The sequence below is a fragment of the Haemaphysalis longicornis genome, unplaced genomic scaffold (genome assembly GCF_048455015.1).
Source record: "Haemaphysalis longicornis isolate Haplotype H1 unplaced genomic scaffold, Haemaphysalis longicornis Haplotype H1 scaffold_13, whole genome shotgun sequence".
Taxonomy (NCBI): domain Eukaryota; kingdom Metazoa; phylum Arthropoda; class Arachnida; order Ixodida; family Ixodidae; genus Haemaphysalis; species Haemaphysalis longicornis.
The window spans coordinates 63,400,627-63,416,847 of record NW_027526233.1 but is presented as its reverse complement, the minus strand read 5'-3'; positions in this window follow the sequence as shown (position 1 = coordinate 63,416,847).

Genomic DNA, 16,221 nt, shown 5'->3' with positions numbered 1-16,221 from the left:
TGAACCGGATACTCGGCAGTGGCGACGGCTGGTCGACAGATCGCCCAATTTTCTTCGAAATCTCGCCGCAGGTTTCTCTCGCCATTTTTGTTGCGAAAACCCCTTTTCATTGTATAGCTGTCACTGCTACCGAGTTCAGAGTTTTTGCTGCGTTTCTCTTGCCTTGCATTGTTGTATACGTGAACATGTCAAAAAACAAGTCTGAAAGCGATAGGGAAAGCCGTAGTGAACTTCGAAATCTACGAGCTGAGATCAAGGAAATGATGAAAGGAGTAGAGTTCATGGAAAAAGAGTTCTAAACCATGAAGAAGCAACTAGCGGAAGAACGAAACGAACGGCTACGCTTAAAACAGGAAAACGAAAGCTGAGGCCAAAGTGCAAGGAAAATGAATCCGAAATCGAAGAGCTTCACAGGAGGCTCCTTTCAGTGTTAACAGTACTCGCGCCAATCGAACTTAGAGATAAAAGGTCTTGTGGAGGTGGAAAATGAGGATGTCACTGATCTAGTGAGTAAACTGGGCGCGGCGATTGGCGAGCCTATTTGTGCTGACGACATTGAAGTGTGCCACCGAGTGCCGACTCGGGAGGAGGGCAAGTCAAACGTTGCTGTGCAGCTTAAGAGCAGGTCGAAACGGGATGTCGTCCTCGAGAAGGCGCGGAAAGACCGCATCAAAAACAGCAATGTGAGAATCTCGAATGAAGGTGCCATATTTGTGAACGACCACTTGTGCTCCTTCCTGAAAAAAAAACACGCTATTTTGATGACGCAAAGCAAACGCCCAAGAAAAACATCCCCCTCGCGAGGGGCACGATCAAATGCAGAGCATTTCTGCGGGGGGGGGCGCGCCTGCAAGTCGTATGGATTACGTATTGGTTGTTGTTGTTGTAATTGTTGTCTTTCAGCGTAGACATTGTCGATGAAGTCGATGGTGAAACGTGCCGTGAACCCCCTGCCGCGGCTATGACGCAACGTGGAGCGGCTATGACGCAACGTGGCGCGGCTATGACGCAACACAATCCAACACAATCCACTTTAATCCAATCCAATCCAAATCCAAGCCAATCCAAGCCAATCCAATCGAATCCAATCCAATGCCCCTCGCGAGAGAGTGTTATAGCGCCGAAATCGCCACCACGCGAACGCGTGATGCTGACGTCACGATCACGCCACAGATGTTAGCGACCGCAGCGCGCGCGAACGACATATGTGGTTTAAGCGCGAACCGACCGCGGCGAGAGAGCGCGATGCGAGCGCCCCACCTGTTCTTGCGCGCGAACCTAACGCGGCGAGAGAGGGTGTTGCGCACGTCCCCACCTGTTGTGCGCCCGAACCGAACGCGGCGAGAGAGGGCGTTGCGAGCGGAGAGAAGGCGAGGAGGACGCGGGGGAGAGGGCGCACCTCTGGCCGACGGTTGAATGAGTCAAGGATATAAGGCACGTTCGTAACCTTCTGTTCTGTGTCGGCTTTGTGGCTCAGTTGGTAGAGCACCGTGCACCTTGCGTTCCGCCCGCAGAGTCGGAGGATCGAAACCTGGTGCCGGCAAGTATTTATATAGTGTAGGGGGAGCGATGCGGACGCAGACTACGGACGCCAACGCGGGTGACATCGTGAGTTACTGAAATGCTCTGCATTTAAAAGCAATGACCCGGCAACTGAAATGGCATGTGTCACCCGCGGCAACATTCCTTGAAGGGCTCCGTGAAATAAGACAGAAAATAAGGGTTGGCAGTCAAGAAAAGCTCGGAAAGCAAAGAGGAGGTTGTGGTGGGTCATAGAAAGAGATGAAGAATGTTTTGAGTCGAAAAGAAAGCGGTGAAAAAACGCCCGCCGGGTGGGATCCGAACCCACGACCTTCAGAATACCGGTTTGGTGCGATAACCACTATGCTACCGGTGGGGCTGTTTCCCCAGCACTTTCTCGGGTATTTATGTTAAGGTATTTTGGTTTCCTGCACTTCGGGGTGGTAGCCAGCGCCACTCGGACTACTCGGGGTGAAGGGGACCTTCTTTTGAACCCCCGGGCCGTGACTCGAGTGTCTACGACATGTCGAGAGTGGTCGACCAGCGTTGAACCCTCCTAAGCTCCCTTTGGCACCAAGACTGCCAGAGCAGAGGCCCTCGCTAGGCATGTAGCGAATCAGAAAATGGGACATGAGGGGCTCCGTAAAATAAGACAGAAAATATGGGTTGGCAGAAAACCTCGGAAAGCAAAGAGGAGGTTGTGGTGGGTCATAGAAAGAGATGAAGAATTTGATTGAGGAATTGAGGAGATGAACTATATCGAGGAATTGTGTCCTTCAGCTGTTGAATAGAATGACCAGGAGTGTTCACACGCCTTGATAGCGGCAAAGAGGAAAGGTTTTTGCATGAGAGCGGAGACCCAGATTATTAAACCTGAAACGGAAGTTGGTTTCCGTCTCTCCGATGTATTGTTTTTCGCGGAGGGCGAATTTCAGCAGCTATACAACGTAGGTGGAGTCACTGTAAAGTTACCTTTTTCATTAACATAATAGTTCTAAGCCGTGCTGGCGGCGCGCTGTGTGGGGGTCATTTGCGGGCATACCCACACCGCGGTTTATTACTGGGCATGCAACTAGCATTTGCGGTCTGGTGATGCTGGATTTGGTGAGAGTCGTCCAGATTCTTGCGCCGTCGGTAAATAGCGCATGATGGCTGAGGAACTATTCTTTTTAGGCTTCAGTTTGAACAAAGATATTGTGATGCTTTCTGAGAAAGGATGCAACTTTCGGAGCGGAGGCCGAATGTGTGGAAACAAGGTTTGTTTGCGGATTAGGCTTTCAGATATTCTACGGAGAATTTCGGGGCTGTAAAATAGTTTTGTTCGCGTAATCGTGCTGTGAATTATCCTCTGTGGGTACTCCTAATCCAAGAGCGGGGGTTTAAGTTAACAGCGGTTAACCGCACTGGACAAGCAGAGTAGAAACGTCGGCCTGAAAATTTGTATGCGGAAAACTAAAGTAATGCTCAAAAACCTCGTGGGAGCTGAGCGGTTTGAGATAGGGGGCGAAGCAGCGGAAGTGGTAAGCGGATATGCCTACTGATGCAAAGTGCAGACGCCGGATCGAAAACATGAGGCGGAGATGATTAGAAGGATAAGAATGGGGTAGAGTGCATTCGGCAGGCGTTCTGTGATAATGAATACCACCTTAGTCCCTGAAGAACAGACTTTTAACAGCTGCATCGTATAACCGTTACTCACCCATGGAGTAGAAACCAATCGGAGGTTCACTAGAAGGGTGCAACTTAAAGTGAGGAGGACTCAGCCAGCAGAGGAACGAAAGATGATAGGCGTAACATTAAGGGACAAGAGAGTGGAGTGGGGCAGCGAACAAACGCTTGTTAAGGTCATATTAGCAGAAATTAGGAAGAAATGTGTCTGGGCAGGGTATGTTGCTCGTTAACGGTAATTCATTTATTTATTTTCAGATTTACTGCCAGCCTTTGAAAAAAGGCCTTTGGCAGGAGCGGGCAGAACAAATAAAAGAATGCGAGAAAATACGCATGATACATGCACAGATAGGATCTACATCCACAAAGCAACCGCAACAACGAGCGAGAACAAAATAAAAATATGGCATTGTGCAATCAGCAAAGTGAACAGCAGGTACTATCAGTATCTGCAAACTAAAACAGTCGGCAGTTCGACAACAACGAAAAAACGCAACCCATGTGATACCAAGCCAGACCTATACTTATAGATTGATTGATTGTAGGGTTTAACGCGCCGACGCAACACAGGCGATGAGGCGCGCCGTAGTGGAGGGCTCCGGATTAATTTTGACCACCTGGGGATCTTTAACGTGCGCCGAAATCTCGTACACACGGGCATTTTTGCTTTTCGCCTCCATCAGAAAAGCGACCGCCGCGGCCGGGAATCGAACCCGCGACCTCGTGCTCAGACCTATACTTATAGAACAATTAATAATATACAAGACATTACTGGAAAGAGCAGGAATAATCCGAATTGTACAATGAGGACACAGTAAATAGTAACACCACCGAGGTGCACCGCTAAAACGAAGGAGATCTACAATGTGACACATAAAACAGAAAAAAAACACATCAGAGCGACATTATTGTTTCACAATCACATGTCAGTTGCAGATGTCGCGACATTAGGAAAGCGGAGTGACGATGAAGATACAAAAAAAATTACACATAATCTGACAATGCTTTGGTAAAAGAATTTATTGTACTGAAATCCATTACATTGGATGGAAGTCGATTCCATTCGTGCGTTGTTCTCTGTTGTTCAGTAATGGACTGCATCCCTAGAGAAGGCAAGCGAAGCAGGTGCCGGCAGAAAGTTAGATGGGCAGATGAGATAAAGAAGTTTGCGGGATAAATTGGCCGGGACCGGGATAATTCGAGATCTATGGGAGAGGCCTTTGCCCTATAGTGGGCGGAGATAGGCTGATGACGATGCTGGTGGTCGTGGTGGTGGGGGATATATAACGAGTTACTGTAGCTTTGCAGTTGGCACACTCTACTGGTGATTTAACGCGGAGCTTCTTTGTCGTTGATTCATTGATTGATTGATTGCAGGGTTTAACGCGCCGACGCAACTCAGGCGATGAGGCGCGCCGTAGAGGAGGGCTCCGGATTAATTTTGACCACCTGCGGATCTTTAACGTGCTCCGAAATCTCGTACACACGGGCGTTTCTGCGGAGCTCTTATTTCTCGCTGTTCTAAGTCCACCCGTGCCCGAATGCCTCGAAAAAATAAATACGCATTTTGTTTCCTTCGGACGTGATTCTTCACGACTGGCTGGTGATGCCAACGGGTGGCCAGTTTCTGCTTTGTTATGAAGCGAAAGGGGTGCAGCAGGAGCAGACAAGTTGATATTGCAAAAGCTGACAGCTAACAATCCAAAGCGTGCGCGCGTGAATGAACACGTCACTTTAACGTTCTCGTCACACCCTCCATACACGGGGAGCAATCAACAGCCTTCTAACTTGCAAGGCCATCTGGCAAGCTTCTCTGGGTATAAGGCACCAACCCTTCGACCATCTGTTAATTGCAACGAGACCACAGAGCTCCAGCAATGTCAATCAAAGTTGTAATCTTAGCAACGGCGATGCTCAACGCTCCTCTTTCCTATAGACCTCAAGAGAGAGAATAATCTAAACGATTCGAGCACAAAAATTGCGAGTAAAAACCTTGCGTGCACGGCACCCGCCAAAAACGTAAGAAGCGATTATCAGGGCATGTATTACTCCCATTTCCAGATCTATGCTATGCTACTCTAAGGGCAACTAGGGTATACGAGTACATTAGATAATAAACACGACATTGCAGAAGAGACATTCCTGAAATGGCGTTTATTTTTACCCTTTATGGTACTACCAGCGCTCTTGGTTGCAAGTACCCCAGTGAAAAGGCTTGCACTCTGAACAGCGCGGCGCCGTGCTTTGCTTCGAACTGAGTGCGCAGCTCTCTCCTTAAATTGTGCCACTTTTGTGTGCGGTTTTGCTGGTGTGTTTCTGTGTTTCAACTTTACGGCTGGGAATAGATGTGTCTCATTACTAGAGCCCCAAGAAGGCAGTTTTAAATTTGGGTAATCGCCATTATACATGTAGGAAGACGTCATTTCAAAACTGATGATATCCTGGTGCGCAGGGTGCTCACTCGTCGATCAGTAACTTCCAAACCATGGTTCCTTGTTTTGTCAGAGCTTACGTCACAATGTGGTCCTCACAATATCGCTGTTATGACGCATAGCTGATCGTTAGAGCACGTGTCCCATCTGTACCAGGGCCTAACGAAATGGCAGCCCTGCCCTTAGTCTCAGGAAGTCTGAGTATGCACGTTCTTCGATTTGTTCCAGTGAGTGCGGAAAAACCGAGTGCTGCAGTCTGGTCCGAAAACATCATCAAAGGGCTCCAGGCATATCTTAAAAAATGAGAGCTGTCACTAATTCCTGTACTCAAATGGTAGTGTTAGGCATTGCCAGGACAATCGATAAATGAATTGCAGGTGACTGTGGAAGCCATGGCGACTGTTGTACGGTGAATGAGAAGTGGTAAAAGGGTTTCGTGGCATTGCCCTAACTTCTCTCGCGGTGGTACGCTAGCGCTACACCTCAGTGCTCTAAATTCACTCGGAGTCATTCAAATAAGGACAGAGTGCATGTGCATGTAAGCAATGTGAGCACGACTTTTCCGTGAGTTAGCTATATGCCCACAGAAGGCACTGTTATGATGGTACGCGAAGAAGACAACAAAATGGTGTGCGACAGAACGTGGCACAAAACAGCAAAGCGGCCAACATCCTAAAAGTTTTTTTTCCTTTGGTGGCGCGCAACAGCAAGCTATTTAAACATAAAGCGGCAGCCTGCACAAGATATATCACCAAGCTGCTACCATTTTCAATCTCGACAACAGGAAACATCTTTGGCCTATGGTTGCATTTGTCAACAAGTATGGTTACACGAGCCTCATGTGTCGTTCCTCGGTAACTCGTTGCATCATCGATGTAGTTTTATGTTGACGAATTCTAGGGATCGACTTGCGCTGCCCGTGCCTTCCAGGAGAGGGAGAAGCTAAGTTTTCGCATTTTGAGGCATCGAAAGGTATTAGATTGTGGCATGTTCTATTTCCCGCAGTGGAATGAGAATGGAATGGGGCCGCCCATTCCGCACCACTGGCTCCCAGGCTTGCTTGGGAGGTTCATGTGCTGTCCGTGTGGCACTCTGCTGCAATTCTGAAGCAAGGTGGACGAACATTTGAGGTATCTCTTCCGGCGGCTGCAGGCTCAAGACTGCAGCATGAATGATTTGCTTTTTGGTATGGCAAGATCATGGCGTCCAGGAAACACATGACATACTGCCTCACAAGAGGAGACACGCAGTAGTGGTTACATTCGTCGAACAGGCGTAGTTTGTCATAGATATAGGTCCTGGCGTTCTCGCTGGGTACTTGGTCACTGGCACGCAATTTCTAAAGCAAGCATGACAGCTAACAGTACAGTTCCCGGACGCCGCGACAACCGCTCGCCCGCAGCTTTCCCAAGACCAATGCGTGTGTTCTTCGTACATTTGCCATGCCCGAGAACCATTTCGCAGGCGTTCTACTGCAAACGGCCACATTCCTTTCTCGGGCTATCCACGGCGGCAAGCCAGGGCGGCAACTAACTGTACTCATTCAACAGCGTCATCTTGAATACAGCTGTGTACCTAAACGTGTCTGCCTGTTGGAAATGACTATGCGCTACAATAAGCAGCGCATTCCGTGCTAGGATTGACATCGTGGACCCGCTGATACACTTCTGTGAGGACCTGGAGACCCCAATGAGGTTGACCGGTAATCGTAGCACTGGTTGCCACTGGAAGAGCTTGGTCAAAGTACCGGGCAAAGCCATCACGGGGACAAGGGCGAAAGCAGAGGCGGGTCGAGAAGACATCGAACTCTGGAGAAAACCAACGCCAAGGCTGGATCACCTTGATGTGTGGCCGTTACTTGCTTTCGGCGCGCGTCCCGACATCGAGGCTCCCACCGATAGACTTGGGAAGCTCCTCTGGAGGCTACCCAGGCCTTTGATGGACCGCCGCAAGGAAGAGCAGGTCGGGACTCTGGCCTCGGTGGCCTGAGGAGGCTTGTCGACGGCGCCACTTGTAAAAAAAAATGCCACAGATTCTTACGACGCCATGTCCCCCTTCTTCCTGTTCTAAGCCTGTTCTAAACACACACATTTTAGAAAGAAATTGGAGAAAATACATGCCCACGGGGTGGGAGCCGAACCCACGACCTCCAGAATACGCGTATGTTGCGCTGAGGCGCTCCACATCGCAGGATGATGTTGCGCAACACAAAGCAAGCAACTTCTTCAGCGTAACCAGACCGGCGCGCAGCGGTCTCGCATATCTTGTCAAATGGCCTACAGTGGTTGTAATCCAACTTTATCCATCCTATTTTGACGGTAACGGTCGGTACAAATCAATCACGACTGCTTCTAATGGAGCAGAAGGACACCAAGGTGGTTGAAACATACAGGCCAGGGGGACGTAGACCACATTACGTGATGACAAGAGGGGCAGGGCGCCACGTACTTAGAGACGCTATTGGGCAGGCGCCCTGGCCAGAAAATGCCACTGTGAACACAATCGCAAGTTTATTGAATGCCAAGATGGCCATTGGTGGCGTCATCATAAAGTGCTTTAGATATCTAAAGAGGTAGTCGACGGGGACGATAGGTATCCGGGTATAAACAGCAAGATGGTGATTTTCGCGGTATAGCACGCCGTCATTAAGTTTACGGAGGTGAAGTTACTGTCGCAACCTCCTGTTGGGCGGCTAAGCAGGTTCATTGAGTCGGTCAATCAAAGTCCGGCAGTAGGTATCTTCCCGCTGCAACTCTGGCAGTTCGATTGATTGGAGCACTGAAGCATAGTTGCAAGGTGCTAATGGCAAACTTGTCTGCCGGGACTCTGAGGAGGTAGCCAAATTGATGAAGCCAAGAGACAACGCGAAAGGGCGTCAGCATCCAAATGCTTTCTACCGAACCTGTATGTAACCGTAGAATCATACTGATGCAAACGCAGGACCGAACGGCTAAAGCGCCGAGAAAGATTTTTTAGCGTTGCTAGCCAGCAGAGGGCGTAATGATCGGTGACAATAGTGAAATGTCGGCCGTACGGGTTTGGGTGGAACTTCTGAATAGACCAGACAACAGCCAGACATTCTTGTTCCGTTATAGTGCTTTTTTCATGGGCGCTAAGGCGGAGTTGTGATTAGTTCGATCAATGCAATTTCCTCGGCACAAACTGCAGGTTCTAGTTTTCAGAGTGGCTGTTTGGGTCGCGTCCAATTGGGCGGAGAGACACCACAAAACGGCGCGAAGTCGAGGGCGAACGGCGTCTAGTCTGATCATGTCAGTTAAACTTCCCGAAGGTGTGGGTCGGCCGCCGATACTGATGACAGATGATCCGATGAGACGACGACGCGCTCGCTCGTTTGCCGACGGCACAAGCCGATGATGGTCTACTCCAAGTAAACTCAGAATGTACAATATGTAAACTTCAGTTACACTACGTATTTACAACTCCTGGCTCGTAATCGCAAACAAGAGGTCGGGCAAGGCCCGCGCCGAGCGGCAGCTCGCTTCTCTCCACCTCTCCTTTGTGTCTCCTCGCTGTTCCCCCAAAACATAAAGCTCCTCGGTTTTACCAACAAAATACCGCCCACAAAAGGGACGTCGCAAGTTGAGAGTGGGGATGGCCTATTCATTAAACCACGCTAGGCGGCTGATTGGTCACCGTGACAAACAAAGCTAGCTGGGTTCAAAATAGTCACGTGACCCACCTCCACTCATACAGAAACCCAAAGGTATTCCACAAAACACAAATATAACACAAATGAAAACCAGCAAACTAAAAGCAGACTCAACTCCGGGAACCGACTCTCAGGCGGCACGTCTTAAAGTATTGTAATACCGTGCACGCTTATGTTTGTGCTCTCCGCTGCCAGAATTCCTTTCCTTTGTGGACACGCGGAGCGCCTAACAAAGCCTGGTCGCCTACCTAACGACGCACCCCCGCCGCCAAGTCACCAGGTTCAGACGTGTGGCGAACTGAAACTTCGCCCAGTAACTTTGAGCAGTGCAACTGTCGCAGACAGCGTCTGGTGACCTCATCATATTTTTAACCCAAGGTTTGACCCCTTGACCTACCTTCAGCTCCCGCCTGCTTCGGGGATTCTCGTGGCGGTAATCGGGTCGCTAGAATGTCAATGGTCCCCCTCCTCCGGCTTCTCAAACGGACACAACAAAATTCCCCTTCGAAAGCTTACATCCTTTTCGGCTATTATGGAGTGACCGACGCGTTTGTACGCGTCGTCTCCGGGCCCGCTCGTAGGGTGGACACAAAAGCGCTGCGAACAACAAAGAAGCCTCCGCGGTTGCTTGTTACACCCCTCGCCCCCAATTCAGCTCGGCCGGCAGGGAAGCAAGCACAATACAGGTAAACAAGCTAACCCCAGTGAAAGATATCTAGTTGCCGGGCAGTTTTATTTATTAAGTGAGGCGCCTGAACTTAACAATGTCTACAAAACATACAAATTATACAAAAAACACAGAAAACCCAGCTTTCGTGCGCTGAGTACGTGCAGGAGACGTTGCTACATGTTTTAGATACCAGCTCTTGCGCTCAACCAGTATGGTGTGAGCAATGCTCGTACCCTGATTAGAGAAGCTGGTTGTGAAGTATTAATTAGCTATCGCCAATGGAACGCGCTGATGCGTGTTCTGTTCTTTTCGGCTACCATCGTTGCAGCGTCTCGGCGCACCGATACGGTTCGCGGACATTGTGGTAGTTCAAATTGCTTCTGTCGGCGCCTGTACCTCTTCCAGTGGTATATTGTCCTGCTACTTTATTTTTGTTATCGGCGCTGCAAGTACCATCTGCAACTTTTGCCGACGAATTGTGCTCCATATATCCAGCTTTATCTCTACGAGCCACGTGTAATATCCTCGTGCAACCGAAAGTGTTCGCCTGCTGTTCGAGCCGCGGCCGCAATTTTTCAACAGGCGGGCAATGAATGCTCGCATGTCGCTGCGTCGATTGATATTGGCGTCTGCAACTGGAGCCACAACAGATTTTCAACAGCGCAAAGCTGTATGCAGCACTTTCTCGTCAAGCGCCATACTTCCATGCAGTGCTTCTTCAAGACAGCTGTCTTCACAGAAGGCTCGTTGTGAGCTACAAGGTCAGTTCCAGTATCAATTACGAAGGAACGTTATATAAGACTGACATGCGGTGAACCAAAAACTGAAATTTATAACTCGACCTGTCGCCGCAAAGTGTACTAAAATGGGTATATCAAGTATTTCTCTAAGGAGGGGCTTTAATAAAGCATAGAAATTACAGGAGGAAACAGTATATTTTCAACAAAACGAACGTAAATGAAATGACATAACTGGAATAAGAAGCGCTGTAGGTGAGTGAGTGAGATTGTGAGTGAGTGATATTTTTTGGGATGCAAGAACACCGTAGACTATAGTTGGTGGTAGTAGAACCGGCGGCGTGCTCGTACCACGTAATCCCTCACTGTACACGACTTCACTAAATATATATGACTGCAATAGCGGCCCACTTGATTGTCATCAACTGAAAACTCACGTAAACCTACTCAACCCTTCTTAAAATACATTCCCTGAACTAATAAAGCGACACGTACATGCACTTGCAACAGAAGTACATTACCTTGATACATGTAATGAAATATTTTTATTCAGGAAATTTCGGCAGCAATAAACACAATGTATTTCTACAAAGTTGAGAACACCTGTATGCGGATCTCAGTGGATGCATAATGTTGTCTGCAAGCATGCACGACAACATGAAGCAAAGTTTTCAATTTTATTTTAAGCATATTGGTCGAGGTAGAAACCCACGAGCATTCTCTAAGCATCCTTGTGACCTCACGTTCAGTCAAGGTCAGGCAAGCGCACTGTGTGGTCGCGCCTACTACGGAAGCGCCATAGACCCAAAAAAGAAGGTCGCCTGCAGAACTCATTCGCCGGCAGAACGCATAGGTGGCCGACACAACTCATTCGCTGCGACGAAGGACGCGCGATTATAAAAGGTGTCTCGTCTTTGAGAGATAACATCGGCTGAATCGTCCGTGCAGATAAATACTGCGAAAGGCACTGTAAGATGGAGGAATTTTGAAATTTGAAGCAAAATTTAATCCGACTCCCCCGCATTCTTAGATTGCTGGGATTCTCTGAATTTAGTCGTTCTTAAAAATTTGGAGTCTTTATTGTTCATATAAATAAATACGGGTAAAGAAATTCCCTTTGCGACTGCGGTGGTTATCCCCAGGTTCATGAATGCGAAAATCTCGGCCAATTGTTTAGCATTCATATTCTCTACACATCCACAGAAGAGGGACAAAGTACAACGGAGGGGCATCAGATACAGCGCTGACTCACAAGTGTATGTGCAGACAAACCAAGCATGAAGCGCAGAACGATAACGCAGATAAAGCAGAATACTGCCTGACAAATGAAAGAGGACTCTGACATCGATTGCCATACGCTGTATCTTTCGGAGACAGCGATAAATGGAAGCTGCTGTTTTTTCGTTTCATGATATCGCGTGTAAGTGCAATGGCGCTTGCAAGAAGTGGTGCTTCCACTAAAACAAGAATTGTAATCACACATTCCGTTGGCCCATCCATGTGCCCAAAGAGGTCGTATTCCATAAACCGCTCATGTTCCGTTGCCTACCGTTCGCTCAATTCTACGTTTGCCTACATGCACTTTACGACAGAACAGAGGCAGATTCTAACCACTTCTTTATTAATTGTCTGAACTGTGACGTGTGCTTCATGCCGCGACCATTCTGATGTTCGGTCTTCAAACCCTAATATGTACATTACACTACGGGAAAATTATTCCACGAGGCCCGACACCGACTTTATCCACATAAGGTAGCATCATTTTTTCAACACTCGGAAAGCCGTATGCAAAATCGAAACAACGACAAGTTTGTCGTAGTTCGGTACTTTGGATTTGCTTTACTTGGAGTTTTTTGATAAATCATGGTTCCCCACCACCCTGTTGATACACTCTCCCCTTATGAAGGTCAACATTTATTATTACCTTGTCTTCACAAACAGATAGGCCGATGCAAACTTGCACAGTATCCAGAACATTTGATATAGTGAGGGCATAAAAATAGTGGCGTAAAGCGAAGAAGGTACTATCAATCTTGCGCCTATGGTAAATCTCTCTCTGTAGAGAGAGATAGAGATCAAACTTTATTCAAAGCGGCCCATGTCCGGGCTGCCGAAAATGGGGTTCTGGTGGGCCTGGAATACGTTCAGACAGGAATTCCGCAGGTGTCACGGCCCCGCACATGGACCATGTGCTGGGCTAGCCGAGGCCAAAGGATGGGGCGAAGATCAGGCGGAGGAGCGGCCCAGCTTTCCCATGAGTATGGAATGTGGGATGGTAAAAGGTGTGGATGAAGAAAGTGAGGTGATCGCCTGGCGCGAGGACAAGTCGAGTAGGTGTGTTTAACGTATAGGCACCGCACACCTGACAGTGGGTCGTGCCATCTCGGGTCATTATATCTCTCTGTGTAGAGGATACTACGTTTGAGCACACGGAGAACGGGCCAGGGCTGCTAAACTAAATTGTTTTGACTGAAACTTCATTTCCATTCTGGATGAAAGGATTTTAGCTATTCCGAAAACATTAGCTTCCAGGGGAACTCGTATCACAGCAGTCGTGAGGCAGTTTTTTTGGTGTTGGGTTATTTCTAACTTGAAATACATCTACTTTTTTCAACGACGTTTTTCATAGACTTGCACTTGGTCTACTCGCGCCGTCTCGAGCGCGCAGACGCCGTCGTAATTGGACGCAAACCAATCGAAGAAGAGCTTATGGCCAAACAGATCTTAAGTTTGGTGGGGGTGGGGGGGGGGGCGACCACACTGTAGCGCCTATCTCCCAGGCATAGCACCCCAAAGCAAGCCCGGGCACCAGGGGGCCGGGGGAACGCCTTCACTCTGTTTCAGCGGTGGGTGTCTGGTGGTGGAGTTCGAACCAGCCACCTCCCGTAGCCGAGGCAGCCTACCTCCCGCAGCTGAGGTGGAACCCGCAAATGGCGCTTCAACACGACCATAGGCACTTAAACCGCTCCTAATATTTTTGCTGTTAAAGCAAAGCAAGTAGCTCAAAATTATATCTAACAAGCAACACTACTATTGTAATAACAGCTTTGGTTTATTATACGAATCCTTTAACAGCTCGAACAAGTTTTCAATGTTGTAAAGCACATCACTCACGTTGCCAACGCTGTGTTGCACAGCTTAGTGTTTATAACATCTGCGTAAATATAACTAGAAGTGATACGGCAATCCGTCAGAACTATCACCCCAACTCCATTGGTTCGATGAAGCGGAGGGAGGCATAATGGTACCAATTTTTGTTATGATACTCTTTTTACGCTAAGCAGCGCAATTTCACAGTCTGACCTGTGCAACTGAGGCTTAATAAAGAAAGTGCCGAATTCTCCTTCCTCGTGGATCTCTGGCAGACAAAGCTTTAATCTCTCATGGTTAGCAGCACATCAAGTACGAAGCCAAAGTTAAGACATACGAAAGTGTATCTATAATCAAATTCGACAAAAATTTGTGAGCAGTGACTCTTTATATTGGAGGGAAATTCTTCAGAATACTAAGCCCCACACCGAAGGGTCAGATATTTTAGTGCTGGTACTGTTGGATGAAATGTGCTGGCAAGGATGATGGTGATGGATTAATTTACTCATATAGGATAGGTTCAACATGTCGTGTTGGGGAAGAGGAAGAGAAGGACATAGAAAGAGAAAAAAAGTTTCAAGTAGCACGAGACCGTTTCACATATCCACCCCGCGCTCGGACCGCTTAGTGCTAGTTCTTTGGGAAACTATCTTTCCAATAGTATTGGCAGGTCTCTAGGGGGCGTCTTTGTGTGCGTTCCGAACTCCGATCGCAGTTTGAAGGTTATTTGGGGGAAAGCAACTTTCCAAAAGGATGCAGAGGTGTCTTGGAGGTGTGTAAGTCCGCCCCGCACATGGGCGATCCCAGGTGAAGTGAAGTTGTATATCATTCGCGAAAGACGATAGGTTCATGTAGTTTACTTTTTATTGTAGTTTCGAACACAATGTAGTTTTTGTCTATTCCGTTCTTTCTCCATATTGTCTCCTTCCCATATCAGGTGCTTAACTGTGGGTCTTTGATTGTGGCCTAGGGTGCATGGCCGGCAAGGTGGTGGTGTGGCGCTGGTGTCTTCGTTTTTTTGCCGAATGGTCGCATTCATTCCTACCTCTCACTTATGTCTGGGGAGAGGCTGCAGCCAGTCCGCGCTTCTCAGAGTGGGACTTGTCGCAAGCGCGGAATGCTCAAATGTACGGGTTGGTGTGGTCGTAACGCGCTTTAGCGTTGGTTGCCTAATTTTATGGCGAATAAAAACACGTACTTTTTAGCGATCATTTGTCGCCAGAGAACCCGAGCGCAAACGACAAGCCCACAGAAACGACGAGGAACATTTGGTACCCTCCCCATCACCATGTGTAGGGATTTATAACAGCTTTCGCAGGGCGTGGTGGCGGCAACTTTTTTCCTTGCTTTCTCTAAAACAGCCTCATGTATTTGGCGACCTACAAACTGAACACCGGTGTTCGCGCTGTCTGAGTTAATTGAGACAGGCACCCAGTGACAGGTTCCAATGTCAGAGGCAAGAATGGGCCCGCCAATTTTCTGGTAAGGTTTTCCGATCTCCCCAAGGAAGTTCTCGTCGCGGCTGTAACCGTAGGTACGTTGTAACCGTAAGTACGTTTTAGGATTTCTTTGGTTATCTTTTGTTGTTACTGTCTGATCTTTCTTTGATTCAATCTTGGTGCGAAAAATGGGTAATGTCTCTTAACACGAAGAAAACTTGTGTCATTTCTTTCCAACGCCGACAATCTTATTCATCCACTAAATACTTCCTGTTTAATTCTGAAATTACAGCAGCTAATTCCTGTAAATACCTCGGTATCACTCTAATTTCAGATCTGACCTGGTCATCCCACATAATGAACATCAGTAATGACGCCAACCGCGTTCTTGGCTATCTCTGAAGAAACTTACGTCTAGCCCCACTGCTGTTAAACTTGTAACCTATCTAACACTAGTTCTCCCGAAGCAAGAATATGCATGCGCCATCTCGGATCCCCATCAGATCAGACTTATTAAAACACCTGAATCCATCCGAAATCGTGCAGCCAGATTTATTTATTAAGACTACTCCTATCATAGCAGCGTCACCGAACTAAAATCTCAAGCTAACATGGTTAACTTAGTATCACGCCGAAAAATTTTAAGACCATTTGTTTCATAAATTTTATCATGCATTGCACCTAAACCATGTTATCGTTCCAGCCCATCGTCTTTCATGCCGTATCAGCCACTCGAAAGCTGTTTATCCGCCCCGTGCGCATACCACTGCCCATCACTCTTTGTTTTTTGTGCAAGCATCAACAGAATGGAACGATCTTCCTGCTGACATCGTGCACCACTCCTGCTGCATCACCCATTTCAAAGAAGTCATCGAACATATCATCTCTTAGTGAACTGTCTAACCCCTCATGTAACCCCCTTGACTGTGGCCCTTGAGGTATTACAAATAAATAAATAAAAAAATATCTTGTTACTAGAACACGAACGTCCCGA